Source organism: Crocuta crocuta, unplaced genomic scaffold (assembly GCF_008692635.1).
Source record: "Crocuta crocuta isolate KB4526 unplaced genomic scaffold, BGI_CrCroc_1.0 scaffold56, whole genome shotgun sequence".
Taxonomy (NCBI): domain Eukaryota; kingdom Metazoa; phylum Chordata; class Mammalia; order Carnivora; family Hyaenidae; genus Crocuta; species Crocuta crocuta.
The window spans coordinates 4,595,166-4,618,508 of NW_027531334.1; the positions used below are offsets into that span (position 1 = coordinate 4,595,166).

At 35.5% G+C, this 23,343-nt stretch overlaps 1 protein-coding gene across 1 annotated transcript in view; it reads right to left on the reverse strand.

The window, feature by feature from the left end:
* NECTIN3 (nectin cell adhesion molecule 3) overlaps positions 1-23,343 on the reverse strand; it is a 123,910-nt gene that overhangs the window by 98,159 nt on the left and 2,408 nt on the right. The window lies entirely within an intron of this gene.

Below are 23,343 nucleotides of genomic sequence, written 5' to 3' on the forward strand. Positions count from 1 at the left end.
GGAAAGACAAGAAGAAACATTCCTTACCCCTTCAGCTTAAAGCCAAATCAGAAAAAGTGTAAATATACAAGGGAAAAAAAGAAGTAATACTGTAGAGTGAATATTCAAGAAGCCAAAAAATTACAGTGCGTAAAAAAAACGCAGATACAGAAAAAAGCAATTAGGAGTGTAAAGCTGTGATTATGATCTTATTTGGAAAAGGGGACTTTGAAGATATAATTAAAAATCTCAGGATGAGAACATCCTGGATTATCCAAGTAGGCCCTAAATTCAATGCCAAAGTCCTTATAAGTGACAAACAAGGGAAAGACAGACTGTGGCAAAGGCCATGTAAAAACAGAGGCAGGGCGAGTTATGAGGCCAAAATGTCTGTGGCCACCAAAAGCAACGAACAGAATCTCCCCTAGAGCTTTCTGGAGGGAATGTGGCACTGCAGACACCTGAGTTTGGACTTCTGTACTCCAGCACTGCAACAGAATACATTTGTCGTTTTAAGCCACCAAGTTTTATGATAATTTGCTACGGCAGTCCCAGGAAACTAACGTTGAGGCTACTGCACTAAAGAAAGCATGAGATAATAAATGCCCAGAAAAAGAGTACTGACAATACAAATGGAAACAGAGATATTTAGACTTACTGGGGGGAAAGTACAACAAGAATATTTCAAAGGACAGTGCTTACATGTACCCCAATGTTCACAGCAGCACTCTCAACAGTAGCCAAAACATGGAAAGAGCCTAAGTGTCCATCAACTGACGAATGGATCAAGAAGATGTGGTTTATCTATACAATGGACTACTACATGGCAATGAGAAAGTGTGAAATCTGGCCATTTGTAGCAACATGGATGGACCTTGAGGGTGTTATGCTGAGCGAAATAAGTCAGGCAGAGAAGGACAAATATATGTTTGCACGTATAGGAGGATTAGGAGGAACTTAATGGACGACCATGGGGAGAAGAAGGGGTGAAATGGTGGGGGAAAGGGAGAGAGGCAAACCATGAGAGACTCTTGAATGCTGAGAACAAACGGAGGACTGATGGGTGTGGGGGGGAGGGGGGAGATGGGCATGGAGGAGGCACTTGTGGGGATGAGCACCGGGTGTTATATGGAAACCAACTTGACAATAAACTATTTGTTAACAAAAAAAAAAAGGACAGTGCTTAGAATTTCTATCAGAGCAGCTCAGTTTTATACATATAAAACTGTTGAGAGGGAAAGAAAATGGAAAAAGTAAGGGGGCTGGTATTATCAGACTAGATGTCTAGATGTCTACAGTCATTTTCAGCAGTTTGTGATTTGGCCTTTGTTCTGCATTCTGGACAAAAGATGGACACCACTATACCATCCCAAATTTATGCTATAATCCTATCACCCTACTCTCTTCCATCCTAATTTCAATAAAAACAATCTCAGCAGCAAATATTCACTATCCTTTTAATCTAGTTAAGCTCTTTAATACAGCATTCAATATAGCAAGCAATCNGTCTCATGGCTCGTGGGTTCGAGCCCCACATCAGGTTCTGTGCTGACAGCTCAGAGCCTGGAGCCTGTTTCAGATTCTGTGTCTCCCTCTCTCTCTGCCCCTCCCCCACGTGTGCTCTGTCTCAAAAATAAATAAAAAACAAACCAAAAAATTTTAAAAAAAAGATGCAGATCTTTTCCATCTCTAAAACTGGCCTATGTATATGCAAACTTGGTTATTATTCCTACTGGCATGATTGATGATAGGCAACCCTATGACCTATGACCTTTAAGCAATAAGAATTATATATTCCACTAATTCCTACTAGTAAGATCAGGATAGCACCAGAATGAAAATTTCCAGAAAGGATATTATAGACTGGTAAGAAAAATCTCAGAGACAATGGTCTTTTGTGCAATAAAGAGATAACATAGTGAACCTAAGCTGCTGTCCATAAAAAGGCCTTCATGGGGCGCCTGGGTGGCTCAGTCTTAATTAAGCGTCCAACTTTGGCCCAGGTCATGATTTCACAGTTTCTGAGTTCGAGCCCCGTGTCGGGCTCTGTGCTGACAGCTCAGAGCCTGGAGCCTGCTTCAGATTCTNTTGTTAATAGTGGCTCACTGTGCCTAAACTGTTTTGTACAAACAATAGGTTTATGATGAACACCTACTTTGATTCTTCCTTCTAAGAATCTGAAATTCGGGTATATGCTAGGCAAGGAGTGCCTACATGATCAGTCTCCAAAAAAAATTCTGTTCATGGAATCTCTAATGAGCTTCCATGGTTGACAACATTTCACCCATGCTGTCACAAGTCATTCCTGTTAGACTCCAGGGGGAAAGAGTTCTGAAATCTTGTGCCCAGTTTTCCCCCAGACTCTGTCTCATGACCTTTTGCTTATTGTGGGAGCTTTTGCTGTAATAAATCATAGCCTTGAGTACAAATATAACCTGAATCCTAACGGTCTTCTTAGAGAATTACTGAATCTAAGGGTGGTCTTGGAAACTATAATACATCTTTTTGTCTATAATAGACATAGGATATTCGTTTCAGTTGTACAATAGTCATCTGACAATTATATACTAAGAAATTCTCACCATAGTGTTTGTTTACCAGCTGTAATCATATAAAGTTATGATAATACAATTAACTCTATTCTCTATGCTACAAAGACATCTTTTAAGAAAGTATCAAAGAGCTCTTCAAAGCATTGAGGCAAAAAGCAATAAAAAGAAGGACCCTGAATATGACGAAGCAATAGGGATACCTTAACTATTTTCCCACTTACATTTTGCTTTTCATGGATGCACACAAGTTATGATGACTTCTAAAAATCCATAAATATTCGTAAGTATGAAAAAAGTATAATAAATAAGTCAATAAACATAAAGTGAAAAATCTAGGTGACAGGAATGTACTGTCACAGTTTTTTTCTCTTCCTTAATGGTATATAAAATCATAGTGTATCTCTTAATCAATGACCTCATATTTGGTGAAATACGGTAACTGCCAAATTTGATATCCTAGGATCACCTGGGTGGCTCAGTCAGTTGAGCATCCAATTATTAGCTCAGAGCATGATCTCACAGTTCATGAGTTCAAGGCCTGCAAAGGGCTCACTGTTGTCAGCCGAGAGCCTGCTTCAGATCCTCTGTGTCCCTCTCTCTCTGCCCCTTTCCTGCTCACTGATGCTCTGGCTCTCAAAAATGAATAAACATTTTTAAAAAAATTGATATCCTAAAGCAGTAAATCAGCATCTGCGGAGTATCTCACTTAAGTCAAAAGTTAATGCAAGTTATAACATTCAAAAAACAGACTAGTAAAAATGTGTAGTAAAAAGAACTACACATAATATTGTTTCTACATTCCATACACTTTCTAAATATTTAAATTAAAATGTTTTACTTATACGAAACTATAGTTCTCAAAGTTTCTAGAAAAGCATTAATATAGACCTGTTTCATCTTATTTGGCTTAAGAGATACACAAAACACGTAATATTTAGCTTCTAATCTTATGTACTTTTAAAGTACCTTTAAACTATGGAGATGCATGCATTATCAATTTATTGCCAGTCAATTCCAAATATACCAACCATATACACTCTTCGATAAATGGGAATTCCTTTAAGTAAATTCCTTTCATATAAATATGGTGTTAAGCTCTCTCAGAAGATGCCACTATAAGAATTCTGCAGGAAGAGACTCTCCTGCCATGTCCAATGCAGACTAGTAGTCAGCAGCATGGGTATGAGGTACTGGGTACAGCCAGTCCCAGCCATGTGTCCAGAACTCAGCCCCCCTACATCCTTGGAGCCTCATCCGGGCAATAACCTCGCCTCCATTCTCATAGCACAGAAACCAGAGACTTCATCCTGCCCAATATTCTCAAAAGTCTACTTCCCCACTAGCACCAGAAGTCTCACTACACACTCATACCACCATCTGCACTCCCAGAAAATAGCTTATTCCTTGCCTAATAACTCCAAACCAGCTCCAGCCTTTTCTACTATCAGGTGGCCTGAACTATATAGCTTCTCAACAAAGTCTGAACCTCTCCCAAGTCTTTCCTTCCTTGGGTATACTCCTTCATAGAACCAGTGGTTCACACTCCTTAGGGTGGCTGGCCCACAGAGATTTGTGGTAAGGGGTAAGATAGTCAGTGTCTACCTTTCACATCCACATGTCTTCCCACACTTCCCACACTACCCTACTCCAAAGACTGGCTTCTCAAAAGGGCATACACATCTTTCTGTACAATCGTGTGCACAGGTCAGAAGCTAGTAAGTGTTCGTTCTAATGTGCTACAGCCTTGAGTACAGATCAGGAGAGAATTCTTCACCACAGGGAACTGCCCCCACAAGGTTTTGGTGGAATGGTTTGGCCACAAGAAAAGAGTTGCTTTTCCTAAAACTAATAGAGACCATGTAGGAAATGGCAGAAATCAAAATTCTAAGGAAACATTTCGACCTTGGATTTAAACAATAAGCCTGCCTTTGGTTCTAAGAGTGGGGAAAAAAGAATAAAAGACAAAATCTGGGTCACCAGGACTTTAAGCTTCCAGAAATGCTGTCAAACACCTAGCCAGACTCCCCATAGCACATAGCTCCTTTCCTAATTCCTGGCTCTTACCTATTTCCAGGTGTGATGCTCACCTGCCTGGGACTGTGTTATTCTTTTGCTCTTTTGGTTCCTAGTTTTGATGTTACTACTTCTCTTCTTCCAAGATATAAAATTCAGACCATGCCCAGACAAACCCAGCCCCATCACCCACAAATGATCCATCAACCAAACTACACAACATCTGGAGATCTGAAGTGGCCTGTGCTGCTTGTGGTCTTTCTTTTTTGTTTTGAATGGAGGAAGGATAATGGAACAATTATGAAGTGGAAAAGGAATTTGGATGTGTGTCTGGGGATAGACAGGGTGATGATAATGATGTTAAACCAGAGGAATTTCATCTCAGTATCTGATACACAGATACAGATACTCCAGGAGGGATGGGATGTGGTCTCTCATTCTTCATGAGAATGAAACCAAGAAACATAGCACGATGCCTCCAGATAGAAGGAGCTAAATAATTTTTGTTGAATGGATGCACAGGGTTCTCATTTTCTTCTCTTCACCTCAGAACAGTCTACCTGGGAGCTTCAAGAGCAGCATTCTCACCTCATTCCTATATGCCACAGCGATAAAACAGGCAATTTGTTGAGTTTCCTTATATAGTTTTTCTTTTATCAAAGTAAATAATTATTTACGTTAAACTTTCCCTGATTAACCTATTGTGTAGTGTCTGGCATCACTGCTGAAACTCACAAGTTTACCATAAATCATATGGAAATTAAAGGCAGTAGAAATAGCCAAACAAAGAAAAAGAACAAAGTTGTAAGACTAACACTTCCAAATTTCAAAACACCGCAAAACTATACTATTTTTATAGTAGTAAAAAGCAAATGGCAAAACTGTATGCAGTAGTCAAAACTGTGGAAAACTAGCATGATAGAGATCGATAGACTAGTATGGGGAGTCTAGTAATAAACCATTACATTTAAGGTCAACTGATTTTCAACAAGGGTGCTAGCCAAGACAATTCAACAGGGATAGAATAATCCTTCAACAAACAGTTCTGGGACAACTGAATAACCACATAAACATTTGTCATAGCATACATAAAAATCCAAAAAAACCCACAGACATAAATGTAAGAGCAAAAACCATAAAACTCCTACAAGAAATAGAGTAGCAAATTTTCATGAACTTTTGTTGGACAAAAGCCACTTAGAGACGAAACCAGAGCACAAGCAACAAAAGGATAAAAAAATAAACTGGACTTAATTAAAACTAAAAACTTTTGTGCTTAGGTGGACATCAAGAAAGTAAAAATATAGCCTACAGACTGGAAGAAAAAACTTGCAGGTCATATATCAAAGGCATTTGTACCTATTTATAAAAAGAACTCTTACAACTCAATAGTAAAAATACAAATATTCCAATAGAAAAATGAGCAAAGGATCTAAATAGACATGTCTTGAAAGAAGATATACAAATGGGCAATAAGCACATGAAAATTTGCTCCACATCATTATCATCAGGGAAATGAAAATTAAAACAAGAATGACACACCTCCTCCTCACACCTACTAGGACAGCTACAATCAAAAAGTCAAATGAGAAGTATTTGTTAAGGATGTGGAAAAGCCTCCTACAATGCTAAAAGGACGGTTTAACAATATAGCCACTTTGTAAAACAAACCAGCAATTCTTCAAAAGGTTATAGTTACCCTGGTTACACTCCTAGCTAAATATTCAAGAGAAATAAAAATATATGTCCATACAAAAAGCAATACATGAATGTATAGAGCGACACTATTCATAAGTGGTAACAATGCAAATGTCCATCAACTGATGAAGAAATAAAATGTAGTATATCCACACAATGGAATACTATTTGGCAAGAAAAAAGAATGAAATTCCAATATATATACAACACAGATGAACCTTCTAATCATTATGCTAAATGAAATATATCAGACATAGAAGACCACATATTGTATAACATACAGAAAAGGTAAATCAATAAAACATAAAGTATATTAATAATGATTGCCAATACTGGTAGAGGTGAGGGGAAATGGGAGAATGATTGCTTTTGGGGGAGCAGAGAGTGATGAAAATGTTCTAAAATTAACTGTGGTTATGGTTGCAGAACTCTGAATATACTAAAAACCACGAATTATGCACTTCGGGGCGCCTAGGTAGCTCAGTTGGTTAAATGGCTGCCTAGGGCTCAGGTCATGACCTCACAGTTCCTGAGTTTGAGCCCCGCGTCACGCTCTGTGCTGACAGCACGGAGCCTGAAGCCTGCTTTGGATTCTGTGTGTGGGTCTCTCTTTCTCTCTGTCCCTCCCCCTATTCATGCTCTGCCTCTCTCTCTCAAAAATAAATAAACATTTAAAAAAATTTTATTATGCACTTTAAAAAAGTGAAGCATATGATATGTGAATTACATCAATAAAGCTGTTACATATTTATAGAATGAAATTTCAGGCAAAATAAATGAGCGGATTCACACTAAAGAAAATACAAAGGATGTTTTTCAGGCAGAAGTTAAGAGGGTTCCAGATGGAAACTACAAGATGCAGACAGAAAGAACTATAGAAAAAGTAAGCATATTGTAAAAATTAAATGAATGTTTACTGTATAAAATAACAGTGTCTCATGGGACACATATACACAGACACTAGCATTAACAGCAAAATAAGGATAGAGTTAGAGGGTTTGATGGTCCCTGTATTGTCTAAAAAGGAGCAATATACACAGTAATTTATACTGAACTTTATTTTTTTATATATAGAACTTACTGTCAAATTGTCTTACATACAACATCCAGTGTACTGAACTCTAATAAAGTAAAGGATGTATTTTGTAATCTCAAAAGTAAGGGGGAATTTAGCAAGGGGGAAAACAGAATGAAGGAAAAATAACTAGTACAAAGGAAAGCAATGAATACATGAATAAAACAAATAACATTCGCACAAGAAGAAAACCAAAATGTAACATAGTAGATTTAAACCCAAAAATGTAAGGGACTAATTAATCATAGATAACTAAATACGCCAAATAAAAGATAAAGCTTAGCAGATAGGATTTAAAAATTACATGCCTGCTAACAAGGGACACACCTTAAATTTAAGACCACAGAAAGGATAAAAGTAAAAGTTGGGGAAAAGATAAAATGCAAACACTAACCAAAATAAACAATGTAACTATACTAAAATCAGAAAAAACAGACTTTAAGGAAAGTACTATTGTTAGGGATAGAGGGCTATTTGATAATTAATAAAAAGTCAAGTGCCAGAAAGATAGAAAAATTCCAAATTTAATTGTACCTCATAACTCAGCCTCAAACCATACAGCATAAAACTTCACAGGATAAAAAGAAAAAATCCACATCATGAGAGTATGATTTTAATACACCTCACAGTAATTAACTGTTTTAAAGAGCAAGGGGAAAAAATATCAGAAGAGACAAAGACTTTGTACAATGCAACCAACTTGATCCACTTGATATATACAGAGTAAGAAAACAATTACCCAACAAAAGCAATGTACATTCTTTTTAAGTATACACGGAATTATCAACAGTGACCTAATGCTGTGTCAAAGACTGAAATCAGACACAAGTTCTTTAACACAATGTTAAAAGTCAAAAACTAAGGTAACTAAAACATCTTCATATGTCTGGTTAAGTAATAATTTTCAAAATAATCCAAGGCTCAAAAAAGATCATATGGAAATTTTTTAATGTTTTAAACATTTATCTGCACATAGTGCAGATAAAGTCATAATTAAAGGGAAAAAATAGGCTCAAATGCATATATAAGGAAAAGAGAAAGACCGCAAATCAATAATCTAACCATTCATCTCAAGAAATAGAAAAGTGATAGGAAATAAACTCTCCAAAAAAAGTCAAAACAAATATGGAGAAGGAAAATAATGAAACAGAAAACAAATACAAAGTAGAGAGGATCAACAATGATTCAAAGGTGAGTTCTTTGATTAAGTCTTTATAATAAAACTGATAAACTCTTGGCAAGACTGATCCAGAAACCAAGACAACACAAATTACAAATATAAGAAATGAAAAGGGCGGGGGCATTGTTATAGATCCTTCAGGTATTTTAAAAAAAAAAAAAAAGCAAGGGAGTAAGAAGGCATTATTAAAAAATTCATGTCATTAGAATTGAAAGCAAGAAACTGGCAAATTCCTAGAAAAACAGAATGAGTCAAAAGTGACACAGAATATAGAAAACCTAAGCACCACCATCATTAAAAAACTGAATCTATAACTTAAAATCCTTTTCATAAAAAAATATTCCAGGCCTAGATGGCTTTACCTATGAATTCAACACAACACTTGAGGAGAAAAATAATATCAGTCTTAAACTCATATACAGGATAATAAAAGATGCAGTACTTCTCAGTGTTTTTGAGCACAGCATAACCTTTATACCAAAGCATGGCAAAATCATAAGAAAAGAATATTCCAGGACAATTGATAAACATAGATGAAGGAAAAAAAAAGAAAAGAAGTCAACTGAACCCAGTGATGTAATAAAAAGATATATTCATCAAAACCAATCTGTGATTTTTCCAGAAACACAAAGATGGTTTAACAATTTTTAAATGTAATCCACATTATGAAAAAAGGAAAAGAAATTCTCTAATCATCTCAAAATTAAGATACAGTATTTGATAAAATTAAATACCATTTATGATAAAAATTCTTAACAAATTAGGAATAGAATCTTTCCCAATTTGATAAGAAGGATTCTATTTAAAAAAGAAGAAAGAAAGAAAGAAAGAAAGAAAGAAAGAAAGAAAGAAAGAAAGAAAGAAAAAGAAAGAAGCTACAACAATCATACTTAATTTTGAAATGTCGAACACTCTTTTTTCCCTCTGAGATTACGAATCGGACAATGATGCCTGCAGTCATCACTTTAATTCAACATCATGGTGGAGCTATGATGCTCCAGGGCATATAAGCAAAGGAAAAAGAAAAAGTATAAGGACTGGAAAAAAATGGGCTTTCATTTTTTTACAGATGGCATGATGGTGTAGATGGAAGATCCAAAAGATTTAACTAAGTATTAGAAATAAAAGAAGTTAGCACGGTCTCTGGATATAAGATCAGACCACGATACTGAAACTAAAGCATTAAATATTTATATGCCTCAACCAATTAGTAATATTTTAAAATTATCAGTTATAATAATATCAAAAAAAACAACTTGAATCTTTAATTAAAAGAACTTAGATTAAATTTAACCAAAATTTATAGTTATACAAGACCTTGACACAGGAAAAACCAGAAAGTTTTATGGAAAAAATGTAAATAAAACCTCGGTAAATAGCAAGATAAACCAGATTGACAGATTGAAAAATTCAGTATTATGAAGATGTCTATTTAGCCCCACATTAATTCATACAAATTTAATGTACTCACAATAAAAAAATCTCTATAGGTTTTCTTTGTGGCAATTGATAAGCTGCTACTATAATTTATACAGAAATGAAATAGACAAAGACGAGCCATATTAAGCTTGAACAAACAGGTGGACTTACTCTACCCAATACCAGGATACATCATAAAGTTATAATGAGGGGAGCCTGGGTGGTTCAGTTGATTAGGCGACCTACTTTGGCTCAGGTCATGACCATGCAGTCCCTGATTTTGAGTCACGTGTCGGGCTCTATGCTGACAGCTCAGAGCCTGAAGCTTGCTTCGGATTCTGTGTCCCCACCTTCTCTCTCTCCTCCCCTTCCCCACTTGCTGTCTCTCAAGAATAAATAAATGTTAAAATTAAAATGAATAAAGCTATAATGAGATATGGTGACATTTGTGCCAAGATATAGCAAAGTGGATCAATGGAACAAAGAAGAGATCCCCAAAATAAACCCAGGCATGGGTAGCTCCTTCATTTATTATAAAGGCAGTACTGCACAATAGGTCCTTTCCAAAAATGGTGATGGTCAACTGAATAGTAAATGAAGAAAAATATGGACCCTACCTAATAATCACAAAAACAAATTCTAGATGAATCACAGTAAAGCCAAATGATAATACTCCTAGGGAAAATGTTTTCATGACGATGCACTAAAGAAAGATTTTGTAAATAAGGCAAAGACTTAATTATAAAGACAAGGATTGTTTTTGACTATCTGAAAAATTATTAAGGAACTTCTGTTCATCTACAGACACCATCAATAGAGTGAAAAGACCAGAGTAGGAGAAGATATTTGTAATACATATAAGGGTTCATACCTAGCGTACATAAATCCAACAAATCCATAAAAAGACAAAAGACAATACAACTGAATAAAATGGGAAAAAACAATAGGCATTTCACAAGAAGATATTCAAAATGGCCCAAATCCTTAGCCATCAAGGAAATGCAAATTACAATCATAATGTTATACCACTGCATTCTGCTCAGAATAGTTAAGAAAAAGTACTGACATTACAAAGGGCTGGTGAAGATGTGGAGCAAAAAAAAAGTCTTAGAAGCTCTTGATAGGAAGTATAAATTGTTATTGTTTAGTAAACTTATTCAACAAAAACATGCATAGAATGAACTAGCAATTCCACCACCCTAAGAGAGATATAATGATGTCCATGGCAGTACCATTCGTGAAAGCCTAAAAATGAAGACAGCCCAAATGTCTGCCCAACATTAAAACTGATAAATTATGGATGGTGATAGAACAGAATATTGCACAGTGGTGTTGGAAAAAAAAAATGCTACATCCAACAACATAAATGAATCTCACAACATCAGCAAAAAAAATATATAGGAAGTTAAACAAAGCAAACTTACGGTGTTAAAAGTCAGAATTGTGGTTATTACTCAGGAAGAGAGACAGATTTGTGATTGGAAAGAGTATGAGGAAGCTTCTAGAGTGCCAGTAAATTTATGTCTTGACCAGGGTGATGGTTTCATGGATTTGTTCACTTTGCAACAGTTCATCCAACTGCACACTTACCATGAATACTTCTCTGTACATGTATGTCAGTAAAAGGTTTTAATATTTCATGAATCTATATCTCCAGCCTTGTTCAAACCAGCTCATACCTCACATCTTCTAATGCTGTGTTCACCTTTGACTCAAATCAAAGACAAATACCATATGATTTCATTTATATGTGAAATCTAAAAAACAGAACAAATGAACTAACAGAAATAGAATCGTAAATACAGAGAACAAACTGGTGGTTGCCAAACATTAGGAGGTTGGAGGGATGGACAAAATTGGTGAAAGGAATAAGATGTACAAACTTTTAGAAAATAAGTCATGAGGATGATAAGTATAGCCCAGGGAACAAAATAGCCAGTAGTAGTATAACAACATTGCATGGTGACAGATGGTTACTATACTTATGGTGGTAAGCATAGCCTAACGTATAGAATTGTTGAATCACTGTGTTGTATACCTGAAACTAACAGAACTCTGTCAATTATATGCCAATTTTTAAAGAAACCTTTCCTTCAACTTTCTGTAGTGGACACCCATGGAAACTATAGTCCCTTGTGCTATAGTAATAACAATATCCAGCCTCTAAGAGCAGCAATGCCAGTCTAAGAGGCAAAGCTATATATAACATCCAGTGTCTCAAAAAGCAATGGCCTTGACAGAATGTCCCTTGACATTATCTTGGCTATGGTTCTGGATATGGCTCCTGATGCCTAGTGTCCTTTGGGTCTTGATTTCCATATGTGAACCACCTGATAGCCTTTACATTTTTTTCCTTTAATTAAATATTTTTTTCATTTTTTAAATTTGCATATTTATTTTGAGAGAGAGAGCATGAGCTAGGGAGGGGCAGAGAGAGAGGGAGAGAGAGAAAATCCCAAGCAGGCTCTGCACTGACAGCAAAGCCCAATGTGGGGCTCGAACTCATGAACGGTGAGGTCATGACCTGAGCCAAAACCAAGAGTCAGATGCCTGACCAGCTGAGCCACCCAGAAGTCCCATGAAAGTTAAGTTTCTGTTCATAATTAAGAACCCTGACTGATGTCTTAATGAAACTCAGGCTGCTATAACAAAATACCATAGCCTACGTAATTTAGTATATGTGCTGCCGAAGCGAGCACTAGACTACGTAATTTAAACAGCAAACATTTCTCATAGTTCAGAGGATAGAAAGTCCAGGTTCACAGTACCAGCATGATTAGTTCTGGTGAGAACTGTCTTCCTGACTTACAGATGGCTGCTTTCTTCCTCTATCCACAACATGATATAGAGAGGAAGCTCTGATGTCTCTTCCTTTTCTCATAAGGCCACTAATGTCATAAGGCTCTAACCTCAAGCTCATCTAAATCTAATTGTCTCCCAAAGGACCCTTCCTAATACCATTACACTGGAAGTTAGGGCTTCAATTCTCAATTTTGGGATGACAAACATTCAGTCCATAACAACTGATACATTATTCTTTCCCCATCAAATTTCTCTTCTCTTTCCCAAGAGTGGGCCATACCCTACTACTTCTTCACTATCCCCTCATTTGTTAATTTTTGGACTTTGACCTCTCCTAACCACTTTTACTAAATTACCGGGTCTTCCGTGCACTCCTCCTAACTACTAAATTTTTTTTCCAGATGATTTCCCCCCTCCCTCCTTCTTATCCAATTAAAATACCTCAATCTTGAGAAATTTTCCCAGTCCCTTGCCCACTTCTCTTTCCTCTTTTCCTCTCTCCTCTCCTCTGCCTTCTCTCTAATAACTCATCTATTTCAAATATCTCAATCCTGGTAATTCCCAATTCCACATACTACCTCCAAGATCTCATAATAAATTTCCAACTATGGCTCTAAAATATGTCCCTAAGGCACTGCAAATGCCTAAATGCCCTAAATGCCTCTAAAAAGTTACTGGACTAAAATTAATCAATACCTTTACCATACTTTTCTAGCCATTCAAAACAGAAGCATTACGTTCATAACCAACTCTTCCTTTCTCACCCACTATGATATCCAAACAGTAGGTAATCTATTCAGATCCATCCCTCCATTCAAGCCTCCTACCAAACTGCCATTTGTCTCCATAACCTTCTCTTCCACAATTACAATGGCTTTCCCTTTTGTCTCTCATATCTCCAATATACCTTATACACTGCTATCAGAGCAATACAACATCCTCAAATCAGACAGATTCAGTAGCCTTCAAAAGCTCCTCACTGCCTACCACACAAAGTCTCCTCAGTATCAGTAAGGTATTTGAAAACCCATGACTTCCCTACAAAAAGTTCATGCTTGAACCACACGGGAACATTCTTTCCATAGAATTCTCAGTCCAGTGATCTTCTCAGCCTGGAATGCCCTCGTTTTCTTTGACTTTCCCTCACAAATGGAAATCTACATTCTTCCCTCAAGGTTCAGCTACAAAATTAGGCCTTCTATTAAGTCTTCTTCCTTTGTCAGTAAAACTGCTCCTTCTTCTATAATCCCACAATACTTTTATATATCTAATATAAGACAATTCTCTTTCCCTTGCATTATTGTTAGTTGTATTTATAAATCACTGTATTGCAGTTTATGAAGGAGTTCATTTAATTTTCACAGCAACCCTGTAAATGAAGTATTTAGCCAATTTTTCAGGGAATGAAACAGGCAGAGAGGCTAAATAACTGGATTTAAAACACACACACACACTCTAATTCCAAATCTCCTAACAATTAAATTTTACATTTACCAGGTACAAAGACTCCAAGGCCCCTTGCATAGCCCTTTCTGTGTAACAGATGCTTTGTGTTTTAATATCCTCTTCCCTGTTTGAAATAACCCTGTTTTACTTGTCTGAATTTAATCCATTCTTGAAGACAGAGCTCAAAAGTTTCATCTCCTCTAATTAGTTTTGGCTCTTCCAGATCTTACTGATCTTTTTTTTTTTTTTTAAGACTGTACCATACTACTTGCCATGTTTTTACAAACATCTTTTTTTGTATACATTTTAACATACAGCTAGTCTTACCAATAGGTCTATAAACTTGGGACCAACCACCATGTCTTATTTCACTGTGATATTCTCTAAACCACCTAGCACTCAGTTGATATATTACCTATTTTCTGACAGACATTCAACAGTCCCCAATCTATCCCCTGCTCCAATTTCTAAGTCCTTTAGTTTCTGCAGTATAGGTATGGATCAACTGCTGTGGCTAACTAAAAAAATATACTGAGTAAATATTACTCAACCCACTCACAAATCAAGTAAGTATTTTAATCATCTGATGGAAGAAAAATCAAGAGTGACTATTTTAGATGACTGTAGAGGGCAGCAAAGCAACAGTAGTATCCTCAAAGATCTGCATTTTTCTTAAGCAATTTTAGATTTGTTTTTATATTTTAGCAGATGTTGTTAGGATTCAAACTTTTAGAAGACAAGAGACTTTTCTGCATGCTCTATACAAATTTCACCAACTAGTTATGTATTTAAACATTTTCACAATCAACGTATCAAAACTGTACCAATGTGCAGATCCTTTTATACACATGTGGAAAAATAAGTTTGTTAGACAATCTATGGCTTCAAAATAGCCACCAAAAATTGCTAACTCTTAAGAATCTAAAAGTTGAAATGTTTTTCATAATCTTGAATACAGAGAAGAATGTCAATAGTCTAACCAAACAGTCTTATTTCTTCGTAAGAAAGATGTCTTCATTAGTGTTATTAATTCTAGCCTTGATAAGCCTTCTTTTATTATTCAAAATCAGTCAGGTAACCTTAAAAGCCCTATAAGCTTTAAAAGAAAAAAATAAATCTTTGACACTGCACTAATGTACAACAAACAAAGTAACAACTTCAAAGAGAATAGGAATTCCTTACTATTATACTTCATTATTAAAGTTCATTCTGGTTTTAATGTGCATTAGCCAAAGCTGTATAAAATCATCATAGATTTATATTTATAATCATATACTTACAATGCTTATAGGAATGGAGAAGCTACTATAAAAGTTGATAGTCAATACAACTGCATTATTTGAACATGTTACTTAAGGCTTTTGTTCGTGGTATCTTTTTCTCTCTCTTAAGTTTAACAAGCAGAAATCGGTGACTGAGAGCAGCTGCTAGAGCCATTAACAAATGCAGACTCATGGTTTAGTGAAAAATGCTATGATGTTCTAGCCCTATGCCCATAATGAGAAGGATAAAACTAGTTAAGTACCTTCTCCCATTTGAGTCTCCTCAATAAAAAATAAGTAAGAGAGCGGCTTCTTAAAATTTGGATTTAAAATAAAATAACCAGTGTATCCCTGAGCAGATTTAAAACTAGGCAGTTTAACGGTATGACCTAGCAAATATTTAAATTGAACTTCTAGCCATGAATGATTATCTCTAATCTAAATCAAATTAGAAGGGAATTTGGAGTTCATAATGACAGGACACTTGTGACATGAATCTTAATCTAGCCCACAGTAGCTATGGCTAAATTAGAAATCATATTAATAAATTTCAAAAACAACAGTCTAAGATAATCTGGTAATAATGACAATCATGTCTATCATGGATAACACACAGGAAGTTACTATACGAATATGATCTCACCACAGTTTACCATTACTAACATTTCATTAACATTTTTGTTTTTCCTCTAAACTTAAGGGATTAGAAGTCAAGCACATTGTTAATTGTACACAATATTCTCAACACCGAGTTGGAGTCTTAGCTGTATGCACCTATATTTACAATGGCCTCTTGGTCTTTTTCAGGTCCTTCCCAATAACAACACTGACATGTTTCCATTACAAAACAGATTAGCTATCTTAATCTTATACTTTATGTTGAAAATTCAAACCCAGGGTGAGATGCTCTACATAAAGTGAGGCATGTCACACATAAGCAGCTTAAACCACATATGTCCTGAAATAAATAATACACAGCTGATTTTGCAATACCAAAGAGGGGAAATAAAAAACCTGTATTTCTCCTAGATCAATTTTGCAAATGTCTCAGATTCAAAATGGGTAAGACAATGAGGAATAACGACACAAAATGAAAGAGTAAAGAGAATTTTTAGAAAAAAAAAAAAAAACAATGAAGAACTATCTCATCAAGCAACAACTTTAAAACCTACCAACCTCTTCTAGTTCATTAGACAAGTTTTATAAACACCTATGTACGTATGTACATATTCAGTCCCCTCATCTAGAAAAGGAGGAATAGGAATGTCAAAATAGGAATAATATCAAATATACAAATCTCTCTAAGGATATATTTTCCGAGTATGTTCTGTACAACTTAGCTTCCGCAATGTAACAGGTATTACACAAAAAAGAATTTTTTTAATTAGTTTGTAAAACAGTATATTTTATGGAACAATTATTTAGGCTAGTAGTAAATTAATGCACATAATGATTTTACATAAGCGGGTTATATGGTTAGTTTTTTCCATTCCCAAGCCTATTTAACCACAGTGCTTTCTCCCAGAAACATATCTTCTGAGACTTGAAGTCGACAAAACCACTTTGGCAAACATTGCTCTAAACCTAAAAACATGAAGGGAAAAAAAAGTGAATAGAATGTGCATGCTTTTCCCTCTAATGACCACATGTCACATTATTAAACACAAAAGAGGTAGGCGTCCAGGGCCTAAGGAATGAAAGATATCTAGGATCAGATAAGAAATAAAATCAAGTTCACAAAAGCTTCATAGTTACTTATTATAGCTATTATTCTACTTTATTTTATTATTTCAACATGGAAGATGAAATAATAAACCAACTATTCTCTTCATGCCATTTATGGTATAGCAAATTGGGTCAATTCCTTAAACAGTTATTAGTGGGCAAAAAAACAAATGTTAGTAAAATGTATATAGTATGAAAACTAACTTGTGTTTATTCTGATACGTGTTATGACACATAAAATGAAGCATGAACCAAGATCTCTACTGCAAAGAGCACACATCACAAAACAACTTATAATTAAATACTACATAACAAATACAAGAGTAACTAGAAAGAAGAAAAGCTCACTTTAGTCAAAAAGTTGTGAGGGAAGGCTTCACAGAGAAAACTGATCTTAAACCAGCTATTTTAGAATTTCACTAGGTAGGCAGGAAGAGTAATATTATTCGGGGCCTTATGAGTAAGGAGCAGAGAAGGGCATCACCTACTTCAGAAACACATATAGTTTAGGCCCGCACTGTCCAATATGGTAGCCTCCATCCACACCTGACTACTGAGCACATCAAATATAGCTAGTTTAAGTAACAATCTGCCGGTTAAAATACACACCAAATTTCAAAGACTTACTAGGAAAGAAAATGTAAAATACCTCAATTCTTTAGTATCAAATGAACAATGAAGTGATACTTTGGTCATACTGTGTTAAATAAAATAAATGATTATGGTTAATTTCACCTGTTCCTTTTATTATTTCTAATGTGGCATAACTTAAAATTCTGTATATGGCTCGTACTGTATTTCTATTGGACAGTACTAGCTAGTTTAAATCTGATTATGCTGTTAAACTTTTGAAATAAAGAAATTTGAGTGCCTATTATATGCCAAGCACTTCTAATACATTAGTGAACAAAAGAGTAGACTATATTTCTTTCAGAAGAAGGGCCACATCTGGTCAAATCATAAATTTAAATGTTGTAATAACAGCACTCATCACGGGAAAAAAGAATCATCTGAAGATGTCTCTCAAACTACAAATGTCTGAATCCCCAGCCTCTATTCCCCCAACCCTCTTGCAAAAATTGTCAATATCCAGTAAATCCGGAGTGGGGCTTGTTTGAATGTTGTTTGAAAAAGATTCCCTAGTAACTAGGATTTGAACCCACCCGCACACACCCTACTTCTGCTGACCCTGGCTAGTTGAGAACAGTGATTTATAGCACTGCCTTTCCTTTTAATTTTATTTCTTCTGAATAACCCTAAACTGAGAGCCTAAAAAAAACCTCCACTCAGTGCAAAGCTAACCTATTTAAAATAAGAACAAGTTTGATTTCTCTTTGCCATTAAAGTTCAAGGAAATCAAAGTTTAAAAAAAAAATACTTTCCTATCTATAGGCCCACAGGTATAATTTACTATCTTACACCTACCTACAAAATAATCATCTGAAATGCCGAAAAGCATACTGCCAATTCTTAGCCACTTAATCCAGTTATGAGCTGGTATATTTTTACACATGCCTCAACACTTGATCTTAGCCAAAAGGCCGAGAAGCGATTTTACACATGCCTCAAACTTCAGTTTATGAGTAGCTACACAGTGCAACAGGTAGTTCTTTCCTACTCATCTTAATTAGCAGAATGAATGCTGGGCAGTAAATAGGACTGCAAGAAAAACAATCACCTTGAATGCTATATTAAAGTGAATATGTACCACTGAGATTAAGTATGGAATACAGTATCATTTCTAAAATAGTACAGTACTATTATAAAATAGTACTAAAATAGTATAGCATGAGTATAAAATAGCCTGCAATATGGCTGTTTCCAAACTCATAAGGGGGAGCTCTCACTAAAATTTTAAATTAATTACCTATAGTATAATAAGTGAGTCATTTAGGAAAAAAATTAAAGCTCACCCTTGATAAAGACTCACAATAAATTTTATTTAAATAAATTATTAACTGTCTGAACCTATTATAAAAATAGAAATCTTGGGGTGCCTGGGTGGCTCAATCGGTTAAGCATCCGACTCTATTTCAGCTCAGGTCGTGATCTCTTGGTTCCTGGGCCCACTTGGGATTCTCTCTCTGTCCCTCCCCCATAAACGATCACTCTTTCGCTCTCTCTCAAAATAAATAAACATTAAAAAAAAAATGGAAATCTTAAGTTTTATGAAATTCGGGAAAGGATAGAGTCGAGACTTTAAAGAATTTTAGATAAAAATACAAAAGGTAACCAAAAGTTGACATTTATTGTACCTAAGTTTTTGGATCTAAAGGCTTGGAACATAAAATCATCTTTAATAATCATTCCATTACTATCTTAAGAATTATTTTATTTTATCCTAATTTTTACATATTAATAGCTATTATTAATTAAATGCCCATCTTTCACAAACTAGTTAGTTCTTACTGTGAATTGTTATGAGGACTTTAATGGATTAGAGAATATGCTATAATATGTTATTTACTCTCATTTTAAAGGGGCAAATTATAAAATGTCAAAATACTCTATTTTTGAACAAAGGTAACTCAGCCAGCCTCTCTTCACTAATTTTCAAATAATAGGCAATAAGTCGTAAGTTTAACTTAACTATACAAATGCAAAATGTCCATTAGAGTTGCAGAATCACTAAATATATGTAAGCATAATGAAACAAACAAGACAGTAAATACACACATGCACACACAAATATATAATTCCCAGCTTTTTCCAGTTCCTATTTCTGATGCTACGGCTAAATCCAAGAAAGGAAGATTTGGGGCTTTTTGCTTGCTTTTATATTTGGTTCACTTTCCAATTATATCTGTTAAGGATGCGGAAAGATTTCTATGGGCAGTATATATTATAGGCTCCAACCTGACACTATCAGTAACTTGATAAAGTAGAAGCCTACTGTGACACTTTTCTCCAACTCTACATTTTCAGTACATTCCAAGTGACCTAATGGAACTGCCAAATTCTAAAATGCATTCCACATCGAGAGAAGATTCAACTTGGTTCCATACAATTACAAAAGTTAGTTTCACCGTATCCTAATATTCTGAGAACTGGTCTTCTGACTATTTATCTAAAACAAATTTAACAAATATTTAAAGTGCACTGACTGCACTACACATTCAAAAAAAGCTATAAAGTGCAAAGATATTAAGTTAATTACCTTGAAAGCTCAATTATTCAAGACATTGGGGTAAAATTTAAGAATGGCAAATACCAGGCAGGTTAGTTTATGACGTGCAATCTAATAAATGCTACTAACACCTGAATGTTTATTACCATATTCCATGTACTGTGTTTTATTATTTCATTCTTTAATTCTCTCAACAACTCTATATGCAAGGTGATATCTTTTTTTTTTTTTAAAGATGAGACTAAATAGCTTGCCAACAAGTCACAAAGCTAGTAAGTGGCAGCCTTTTTTCAGAATCTAACTGCCCATTTAGTATCCAAACCACAAAGATCAGAAAGAGACAGGAACAAACTTCTACCACCTACCACAATGTCTAATCTCAGTAAGATCTGCCTCACTGATTTTAAAAAGTCATTTTATTTCTCTCAGTTCACAATCTTTACCTAACACCTTTGGAATCCCTCTTCTGGGCAACCCCACAGTACCTCATGCAGATCTCTATCATAAACACTAGACTGTCCTATAACCAACAACGTTCTACATGTCTACCACAATGCTGTAAGCTCCTTGAAGCCAGGACTCTGCCTTACTCATGCTTTATGTCCCCGAGTGCCTTTCAAGTGCCAGGAATATAGAAAGTACTGAAAGTGCTGTTAAAGATTCAATTTAATAATAGTTCTTCTTTTCTTAACATCTTCTAACATCTATCGTCAGATAAAACCTTGATGAAAATGTGGGGCGCCTGCGTGGCTCAGTCGGTAAAGCATCTGACTTCAGCTCAGGTCATGATCTCACGGTTCGTGAGTTCTAGCCCTATGTCGGGCTCGGTGCTGACTCCCAGCTCAGAGCCTAAAGCCTGTTTCGGATTCTGTATCTCCCTCTCTCTCTGACCCTCCCCTGTCGCTTGTTCTCTCGTTCTCTCTCTCTCTCTCTCAGAAATTAAGAAAAAAAAATTTAAAAAACCTTGATGAAAATGGAAAATCATAGAATCCCAGATTCAAACAGGAATGGACAAAGATCAAATAAGGCTTTATTAACTCCTTCATTGATACCATATCCCTGCTAACAGTCTCTACCTTTCAAGAAAAATGCTGGAAGGGAAATGAGATAAATCTGATCACATACAAACTGAATATTGCCATCATAAAGAAATATGGCTGAAAATAATATAACACTATGTGTTAACTACACTTAAATTTAAAAAAAAAGAAATACGGAATTCTAGAAAAATGGGATTTAAATAAATGGGATTTATCAAGTCACTTGGTGTTGTAAATCTAGTCCCCTTGACCTTTATACCTAAGAACTTCTTAGGCTTAAAAAACAAACAAAAAACCTGACAATTTGTAACCCTGTAAAATTCTCACTTTGAAGTTCAATTCTTCAAATAAGACAGATAGTATACACCTTCAAAACAGCAATATGGTTGTAATTATTTTACACCTTTCAGAATATCAAATCTACCAGTTGCAAGGGTTTTGTTTTAAAAAACTATCTTGTACTAATAGATGATACTGCAGATGTTAAGCATAGTTAAGGTCATGCTAAGTGTAAACAGCATATCAAAAAAGGCAGCCAAGAAAAAAAAAACTGTACATGTTAAACAAGTAAAATATTCTAATTAACAAATCACCAGAAAATCATCTCTTTAAAGATCTTTTCAATTCTAAAACTGACTACTCAAACATTATTAGTACAGGCAAAACCTTGTAAGTAGTACTATGAATGTCAAATCAAGAAACAGCTTACATGAAGAAAATTCTACCTCCATACTTACTAAGCATCCGTAAGTCAGGACAACTGTGCTCTACTCAAAGACTGAATTCTAAAATAGAGAGAGGCTGATGGGAAAAAAAACCCAAATACTTGTCATAAGGGTTCACAAATTAGGGTGTTATTAACACTACAAGCCAGAAAAGGAAACTCTTTAGAAGAACAGTGCACAGTAACACAAAGCTAGTGCCGGTCTCTACAACTACCAGCAAAACTGACTCTAAAAACTTCAATTTACACCTGCTCTAAATCACAATCCATTTGCTTATACTGCTTGAATTTTTAGGACCTTAAATAAAAATATCAAGCCCCTCCAATAGCACATTACTAAAAAGGATGTAAAAAAAAAAACAAAAACAAAAAAACACCTTTCTTCTTCTACATGAAAACCGTGTGTTCCTTCAAAAGTAATCAGCCCTTCACTTGTACGAGCACTATGAAATTATTATTCAAATTCAACCTCTTTGATTATATGCACATATCACCTGGTTTCAGTCTTCAATAAGGCTTTGTTTGCTTAGCAAGATAAGCCTTTATCAGAGGTACAAATAATATTCACTTAGTCTTTAACACAATCTAAATCAGGATAGTGAACTGTTAATACCCCCTCCAACTTTTCTCCCCCTCAACTGTAATCCACCATCCTCCCTAATGGCAAAGAACAGTATACAAATTCAACGTAGAATCTTGCATCAATTTAAAGAGGTTAAGAGCATTAAGAATTGTGTGGTGGAACCAAACAGCTGGGGAGTGGAGATACACATACAATGCAGATTAGATAACAAGCCACTTATCAGACTTAAGCGCTGTAAATCAGAACTTTTCATTACCGTGCTTGAAAGACGATGGTGAACTGGTAGAGGAGATTCTCAGCCTATAAGGGGCACTCAATCTCTTGAAAACTCTGCCTCCCTCATAACCAACTACCGTGACACACCTCCCGGAACAGGACTCTCTTTCTTCCAAATCACACCATCCCAGAGATCCGCACACATCTCTCCTTTCAATAAACCCTGATGAAATTTCTGGTTTCGTTTACAATTACACTAATCACAGATCCAACAGCAGCCTTACGTACCAATAAAAATGTCTTAGCTACACCAATCTTTGCGCAAGCCTAAGTTTTGCTTCACCTTCTTCACCAAGTCAGAGTCCTCGAATGAATAACTTCCTGCAGTATTTCCAAAAGCTAGAGCTAATCCCCTAAAACTGGTGTGGCCTCACGTTCCCAGATCACCGCCTTCCATTAATGATCACTTACGTCCATCTCTCTCGTCTGAGGCCAGATTTTT